This window comes from Prinia subflava, chromosome 2, assembly GCF_021018805.1.
Source record: "Prinia subflava isolate CZ2003 ecotype Zambia chromosome 2, Cam_Psub_1.2, whole genome shotgun sequence".
Taxonomy (NCBI): domain Eukaryota; kingdom Metazoa; phylum Chordata; class Aves; order Passeriformes; family Cisticolidae; genus Prinia; species Prinia subflava.
The window spans coordinates 43480346-43489691 of NC_086248.1; positions in this window are offsets into that span (position 1 = coordinate 43480346).

A 9346-nucleotide genomic window follows, 5' to 3' on the forward strand; every position below is an offset into this window, starting at 1 on the left:
GAGAAGTTTATGAAGGACTGTCTTCCATGAGAGGGACATCACTCTGGAGCAGGGGAAGAGTAGGAGGAGTCCTCTCCCTGAGGGGAAAGGAGGAGCAGAGACAACCTGTGATGAACCTGCCACAGTTCACAATACCCATTCCTGTTCCCCTGCACTGCTGGCAGGAAAGAGATAGAGATTTTGGAAATAAAACTAAAGCCAGAAATAAGGGGTGGGAGGGAAGAAGTGGAGAAATTGTTTTCAGATTTTATTTCTCATTAACCTGATCTGATTGGTAATAAATTATGCTAATTTCCCCAGGTCGAGTCTGTTTTGCCCATGACAGTGACTGGAGATTGATCTCCTTAGCTCAACCTATGAATCTTTCATTACATTTTCTTCCCCTGTCCAGCTGAAAAGAGAGTAATAGAGCAGTTTTGGTGGGCATCTGGTATCCAGCTGGGTCAATACACCACACTGCCCAAAGTCAAGAGAGGCTGAGAGCCTTTCACCTGGAGCCAGTATTACTGAGAAACAGCCACCTCGGGGTTGCAGGGACTCCACACACCTCTGCAGAACATCTTTGCTCTGGGTGCTGCATCTTGCATAAGAGTCACCACAATTCTGCTGGATGAAGGCCATGAACCAAAAAGAGGAAAGTGAAAATTTGTTCCCAGAAACGTCACATAGCTTCCTGGAAGCAGCAAGGGAGGGGCTGAAGTTCCAGCAGTTTGACCAGACAGCATCATCTCCACAGGTGGTGGTATAAAACCTCCCCTATTTTGTCTGCTCATGATTGCCTTCCCTTCAGCTTGAAAAAGTGGCAAAGGTAGGCCTAGGGTTCTTCACAATTTTTCTGCAAGACAAACGTTTTCTGAGCACTCTGGCAACTGGTAAGTTTTTGGGACTGGAAATGACAATATGCTGATCTATCTCTGAGGCTTAAAACAGGTATTTTTCTCCACAAACATGAAATTTTTCAAATCAACAACACTGACAGTGTTTTCCACAGCAGGAATTAGGACCGATTTCCAGGTGAATCTTTTTAGTGAAAAAAGCCCGCCTGCCTATTTTTATGGATTTGAAGCACTACAGCAAGACATAGACACAGCAGGAGCAGGGAAGGTAATGGAAGAAAATACACCAATCAGCACCGACCTTGAGCCCCTAAATAGCACAAGGTATTTATTTGCTTGCAGCTAAGAGCTCCAAGCAGTTACCAGAACAACCTTGTCACCCTCATGAGTCACACAGGGACATGCTATACCCACTCAAAATCAAAACAAAAATCATCCATTTCCTGGAACACTTCCACACAAAGCCCAAGTGAAGTGACAGGATACAAGGAGAAAGGGCTAGTAGAAGAATAAAGAAGGTCAAGAGTCTCTTTCAATTGGTTTCCTCTCGCTGCAGAGAGACTCTGGCAGGTCCCAAGAGCCACAGGGCTCCTGGGGTCACCCGGAGCTCCCAGCTGAGCGTCCCAGGCCCGTGCCGGCGCTGCCAGGGTCCAGCCGCGCTCATCGCCCGGTGCCTCTTAAGTGTCCATCTAACCTACTGCTTCTGAGCCTGGCTTTGTCCCCACTGAGTCAAAGGGGGAAGGATTTGGGTCACTGTGAGCTTTTGTTAGAAAGGTTCCCTAAATTAGCTCCTCTATTTGAGATAAAAGAAGAAAGGGGTCCATCTTTATTTTCCCCATTCACCCACTGTAATTACTCCATCTCATCCCTGTCTGCTATTCACTGGCTCTCAGCAAGGCCCCAGCAGCCAGGTCACAGGTCAGCACAGAGGACAAGCCCCTGCTTCCCTGAAAAGGATTGAAATGTCTTGAGTGCAGCTTCAGCAGCTTCCAGAACCTGCCAGTCCCTTCTGAAAAAGTGGGTTTGGTGAACCACACCTGCAGTGACATGGCAAGGAGACCACAGGTCTGGAAATCCCTGCTCCTGCGTTTATTCTCTGGTTGTCACTTGATTTGCTCAGGTTCTCAGGAAAACAGTTAATATACCCCCAGTCTCTCTATAGTGCACTGCTTTATTTCTCCAGATTACATAGCAAGGTACTTGCCGTGTGAATTTTCAAATCTGTTCAGCTGCCTTGTTTGTACCTTTATTTTTAATTTTGCTGTTGTTAGAGGGGCTGTTAGCCCTGTAAGAGTCAAGTACTAGCTTGACTATGAAATGTACAGGAAAGATCTCCCAGGCCTCAGAGAAAAAAAGTGCAGTTGCCTTGTGACTATTTGTTTGAAAAGATACACATCAGAACATCATAAAACAAAAGCTGGGGAAATTTGCTCTTCTGGCATCATTGCCGAGGACTCAGCTGGAGCCGCTTCTCTAGTTGAAGGTACTGCACACCATAAGGGGACAACTTCTGGTACAAACAATAAATGCAAAAAAATGCAGCTGTGGGGGTGGGCTGAGAGAAAAAAAATATCTCTTTTAGAAGTTTCCTTTTACAGGGTGGGTTGGCTCAAAGGGATTAGCAAACAGGTGTTCTCCAAGTCCAAAGGAGAGGGAAAAGACCCCAAACATTAAATGCATTTTCCTTTAACAACACTTTTACACAGGTCAGGAGTAGGCGAGCATTGAACACTCACCTCTCTGACTGTACAAGAGGGGAACTCTGGGTTGGGCCAGATAAGACAGGAGAAGGGGCTTTATCCTTCCCCATCCCATTCTGAAGGGGTAGGGGCTGTCAGGGAAGAGAAGAGCTACCTGGAGTCTTGAATGCCTTAGGATGCCACAGCAGCAGCTGCAAAAAAGAATCTGCTGCCTCCCTGCTATAGTGCGTGATGTACAAAATGCTAATGAGGCAGGTTTTGATGAGAAACATCCCATTTACCTGGCCATGAGGGTAGCACTCACTCTGCAAGAGCCATACTGCAGATGTCAAAATTTTCTCTAATAACAGCTCATGTTAATGATGTTATCATTTCCTTTTCACAGCACAGCCCAGAGCTGGGCTTGCATATTAGTGCATTACAGCTGATGTACATATCATTCAGTCAACAGAGCTGGTAAGCAGAACAAAGTGAGAGTAAGGAAGCACTTAAGAGGCTTAGATTTTTCCAAACTAAAGTGCTTGGAAGTGTCAGATGACAGTGGAAATTCTCCAAAAACATTTCCCCCTTTGGAAAAGATTTTTTTTCCTCACTGCAGGAGCCATTAAAATATTTATGTACAGCATCTCCCTTTCATTCAGACTGACTCTAATGGGGATTTCCATTAATTTCAGCAGTCAGCACTTTTTAGTGCTTCTAAATGCACTGTATAGTATGATAAATATGCTGCTGGACAAGAGCAGAACTCAGATCAGCTGCTTCAAGACAAAAACAGCTGAGTGATCATTCTTTCCATGACATGGTTTTGCTAGTGCACAACTGATTTTTCTCCTTGTCTTTCCTCAGTAGAATCTACTGCTGCTGTCTCAGAGAGGCAGAGGAAACATCTCCAAGAGGAAGACAAAAATCAGAATAGGAACTTCTGTCTGGGAAAGTTGTACAGGGGCAGCTCACAGATCTGCCACCTATCAGCACAATTCTATTCACCTTAGTATTTCCCCGAAAAGTCTGTGATCACAACTATATTTAAGCACCCCAGCCTAGAGCAATGTTGCCTCCATTGCTTACTTTGGCATCAGAAGACATGCTCTAAGCTCATCTGGTTCATCCCCAAGCCTGAAGCTTGCATACACTACCACAGTCTCTGCCAAATCCATGTCTTTCCAATTAAGTGGGTTTGGTTTTTTTCCCTTTTGGCTTCCCTACTGATATTGACAGCATTTGCAAAAAGCACGGGAAGTTTCTCCCCAGCAGAGGCTGCTGTTTGTCTGCATTCTTGTCTTCCACCATGAGCAATATTTAAGATTTCTCCTCTGATAAGCAGAACAGCACAAATTCCAGGGTGCTCTGGCACACAGCTAATTTCTGTCACAGTGACTGACAGTCGATCAGAGCTCATCTGCGTTCATGCTGGAAGAAACACTTGTGCTGGCTGAGTGCACTCTAGAAGCAGCTCAGGGACAGGCCACAATACAGCCCCCCAACCTCACCTTCCCTGACCCTGACAAGGTAACTGCAGCAGAGAAAAGGTACCAATTCAGTTCTCTTTGCTGCTTCCATTTTTAAGGCAACATTCAGAGAGCAATTAGTTTTCTGAGAGGTTTGTGCTGAGTGGAGATACAATTTAAAAGCAGGCTCCATCCATTAAGATAGTCAATGTAAAAAGAAGCTGGTATGAGCTGAATGTAATGAAGACAACTTGTGGACACACTGTAATTAGCTCCAACTGCCTGACTTAAATGAATATCACAGAAAATTTCTGCAGTAATAACCCATGGATAGATACCCTTTGTGTGTTCCTGTGCCATTTAGGATACAAACTAAATATGCTGAACCCAGAATGTTGTTTGTCTGCAAAGAAAACCACGGTTCCCTGCCCAGTAAAACAAAACATGAAAACAAACCCCACTCATTTTGTTACAGATCTGCTATCACAGGTTATTTCAGGGCCCTCTATCTTCCTGTTGTTTTTTGACCTGCAAAATTTCAGATCCCCTTTTCTAGGAAAAGGCAGCAGAGGGAGCAAACATTCGCTGCAGTGTTAAAATTCCCAATTTCTCCAGGAATCACACATAAACATGTATTTTCTTGGCCTTTACTTGTCCCACCCTCTTCAAATAGTACTACAGATCATAGTACTAGTTTTAAGCAATTAAAGGAAGTCCAAGACACACCAGGAAAAGAGTCTTTTTCTCCCTAAAACAAACCCACAAGTTTTTAACAAACTCTACTTTTGTTTTCTTTTTCTGCATAAGTACTATGATTTCCTCTTTGACATTTAAGTAAGGATTTGTATTTAAACATTCACATTCTGTAAGATGTTTTACAACATACCCTGTGCACATAAAAAAACATTTTCTTTTCAATACAGTCTAAATCAAAGAAACAGTAATCTGTTAGGCACTTAGTCCTCCAAATATAATGATAATTTATGTCAGTACAAGTCTTTTCTTTCCTGTTGCTAATTGTATAGTTTAGTGGTGAGCACATAAAAGCTACAAATTAACATAATGAAGTTTCCTTTGATAACTGTCTCTATTGCCAGATGTGTTCAAAGAAGGAAATAAGGAAGGCAGCAGGGAAGACACAGGGAGCCAAATAATCCCTGCAATTTGTATGAGCTTCATTTCTCTACGGGATTTCCAGAAGAGCAATTCCAATTTTGCATCCTCACCACAAGCACCTTTGCATTTTGGACAAAATTGTGTCATTCCTCCCTATGCTTACAGAGATGAAATACCAGCTGGTATTCAAGACCAAACCTGCCTTAATTCTCAGAAGAACAAACCCCTGTGGAGGTATAAGGTGCAGGGAACATGCAGACTCTTTGCCCTGCACTCAAGATCACTTACCTCTCCTCAGCCAGCAGATGACAACCAAAGCACCACTGCAGCAGCTTGAGCACATCCCAGAAATGTGTTTCAGTGGATTTTCCCAACCACAAAGAACCATCTCACTCGACTCCAAGAAAACAGGGATTGCCTCTGACACACCTGAGTGCTGTTTTTATCCTGCTGACCCTCACTCCTGTTTTCTCACACCCAGCCAAACGAACCAGCCGTCTCCACCTGCACTTCCCTGTTGCCACCGATCCTGGTACAATCCCAATGCTGAGACAGAAGCCTGTGCCCCAGTCCAACCCAGAGCTCAGTCCTGGCTGTGCTTTGGCACAGGCCAATGATGTGCTCCAGGAAAGGGAAATGGTGGAAGTGTGATGGGAAAATGTCCACAATGCAGTAATGCTGGGATCTTAATATTTACTGATATTTAAAACGATGTCTCTGAAATCCTGCATCTGAGCAGGTTTCTGTCTCTCTCCCCTGAAAGTAACTGCATCCCTCGTGCTCCACACTTATCCCAAAGCCCTTAGAGATCAGGACAAGTCCAGTTTAGCCAGGACTGGCAGGTATGTTACCTGCCCTTTCTAAGACTTAAGCCAGCAACCCAGCCAAAGGACAGTGTCACTGCCAGCTTTCCTGAGCACACCTGCATAGAGAAGTAGCCTAAGGAACCAGGTTGTGGACTTCGCTAGAAGATGAAATTTGCAGCCTTTGGAAAAGGATTCCTTCCTCTCTTGTCGCTTCGTGGGCCTATGGCAGCTTTTGAAAAATTGAACAATGAGGAAATGCAGAGAAAAACATAGATGGCTGTTTGGTTTTCTAAGTTGTAGTCATCATAAAGTGTCCCTGAAAGCCTAACAAAGTACTTGTGGACATGGGTGATGAAACCCTGGAAATTTTTGGCTGCAAAAAGGTTTTATAGAAAAAGCTTTTCATAAAGATTTGGAGAGAAGCCCAAGCACACTGAAAGATAAAAAAAAAAAATGTACAAAGCAGAACTCCAGAGGGTGGTGTGATCAGGGAAATTATTTTGAAAAAAACTGCAGGAGAACAGGCATTTAAAAGCTTAGAAGATTCATATTTCTTCACAGTATTTTGGCAGACAATGTCTATATTATTATTAAATTCCTTAGGTTTCTGGAACAGGATGGAGCACTGAGTGACAGCAAACACAGGAGTGTTGATGGAATAGCATACAAGTGGATGCATGTCAAGAGGCACTGCCTTTGATCTGTGCTGTGCTATGAAGGATGACAGGGAGTTGTTATCCCAAAAGCACTTTGCACAGGAAATCAGGATGTGGCTGTAACAGATATTAATCCCCTAGGAGAAAGCTAAGGAGTAATTCAAGCACAGTAAATTGCAGTGACTGAAGAGTGTTCAGCTACAGTAGGTGTAATACTGGAGGTTGTAGTAATACTTGTACTCATCCCTGTGCAAAGCCCTAATATCTACTTTATCTCTGACTTTGGGGTCTTAAGGAGTTCTCTGGAAAAAACACTCCCAAGGCTTTTAGAGGTAGTAAGCAAACACACAGACATGACATGGCACTGCTATAACTTAGATTTGTAACTTATTTTATATGCGTTAAATATTCTTGTGAACTAAAATCCAGCTAATATTTAAGCTCACTGAAAATGCTTTGTTCTACCTGTAGTCATAATAACTTTATCAACTGAAAAGCATTTTGTTCTGTTAAATGGCTCAAAAAGAGCCCATCAACTTTTGCAGTGTTGTGGAGCCACTCCATGTTGCCCTCCTTACTGAAAAAAACCAGTACAGAGACCATATTGCAATCAATACTGAGTGATCCCACAACTTTTGCTTTGTATTGCCTCTCTGCACCCTCTAATGACTTTCATATTATCATCAGCATGCTCTCAGGAAGTTTACATGTCAGGGCTAATTAACTAGGATGGTTTGTCTTCCCTTATTAATCCCCTAAGTACTGAAAACCCATTCCCCTTTGAGCTGGAGCAGCTGTGACCAACTCGGCATCAGAGATGCAAAGCCAGCATTTTACTCAGAAGCACTTGCTACAACATTTCTGAGAGAATAATTAAAGTAACTGTTGTTCTAATTCCAGCAATAGGGTTAAAATGTGTCTTCACAATTTGGCTTCCCAAAACTCCATCCCAATGATTTGTGAATGTGCTTGTGATAGCCCGTCATGCACAATGTTGCCCTAAAAATTGCTGCCTTCCATGTGCAAAGATACTTTCCAAGTCTTTACTTTTGCAATTAGGCTCTACCTGGATGCCAAAAATTTACTGAGGAGCCAAGCCCTTGCTTTTAATTGTATCAGTATTATTTTTTTTAACTGAATCACTTCTTTTGTTAGATCTTTGTTTTGCTTACTAATGCATATATCAAGTAAAGTAGCTTATTTTCAATAAGGAGATTATAATTCTGTTGTCATCATTTCTTGAAGTAGTATAGGAAAAAAAAGAAGACATTTAGCATTTGCATACCAGTTCAACACATTATATTTCTTGAATTTAAATGCTTTAGGCTTTTTTGAAAAATTACTGTTTTAAAACAAGGGTTGTCTAAAATACATTCATATTATTGAAAGAGTTTTGGTTCTTGAATTAGCCTGTTCTACACTTGCCATTTACTGAAACTTCCATCATGGACTAGAACCAGAGAGCTGTTGTTCAGCCTGTATAAACATCATGTGGACCATGGCTACAATTTTTCTTTACATTAATTGTTCACCAGCTCTGCCACTACACACCTGACTTCCCCAGTGCTGGTCTAGCGCTGATTTTCTGAATCCTCTCTAAATGCTGAAATTATTTTTTTCCAGCTCTGGCCAGCTTCTCTGCAGCAGATTTACCTCCTGGGGTAGGAGTACACGGGCCCCTGTGCATAAGAATTACAGCTCAGTCAGCTCCACCTGAAGTTCATTCCACAAAATTTAAGATTGAGGCAAACAGCGCTTTGCAATGAGAATGGGACAGATTCTTAAGCACATCTCTAAGAAAATCCTTGATAGAGCTAATTGATATCTTGTAGTTTGGTCTCCCTGACACATGTGGTACTGAAGATGCATTTTTATATATACAAATTCACTGGAATAACAGAATTCTAAAAAAAAAAAATAAAAAAAAAAAAAAAAACCCCAAAAAAAAAACCACCAAAAAAACAAAACAAAAAAAACCACCCAAACAAACGTGAAGTACCTTTCATTTCCCCCCCCCCCAGGCATTCTGGTTAGCAAAGGCAACAATCTGCTAGTATAGTTCACATCTGCTACTTAGTTACATTTATGACCAACAGAACGTGATGTTCTGATTTAGAAATATATGTTGTTTTATGTTTGATTTACTAATTGAAATTAGTATTACCTTGAAGTGAGTGAACCATGTGTTTACAGCCCAACTTCTACCTCTGTACACAAGCCTTCCTTTAAATCTGAATGATTACATGATGCTTTTCCTTATCTTTTGCAACAGCAATGAAAAGGGGTACCTCATTCAAAATAGAAAATCAGTTTATAGTCTGTTTTAACTTCTGTTGTCTGAGAACAACTCTACTTGAAACAGAGGGACAGAAGCAAATGGACTCTGCAAGTTGTATTTATCAAGTAATCTTATTTCCTAGTAATTTTACCCATTTATCAGGAATTTAAAAATCTTCAGTTATGCATTTTCAGGTAATAAAATGTATCAGTTTTGGTAAACTGACACAGTTATTTATCATTTTTTTGCAGTGTTACTGCTGTAGCATCCTTAGCTTTGGTGATAACGTGGTTTGTGCTCCCAGGCAGCAGACAAGGGCTCACAGTCCTGAGCCAGGGGCGTGCAGTGGGTATGCAGAGCTCAGCACCTGCAGGCCCTCCCTGATTATTAACACAAATTCTATGATAATTCAGGAGGTGCAGTCTCTCCAGGCATTGCACATTGATTGATTTGGTAACAAAACACAAGAAATTGTTCCGGTGGAGAAGGAGATGCAGGAACAGCTA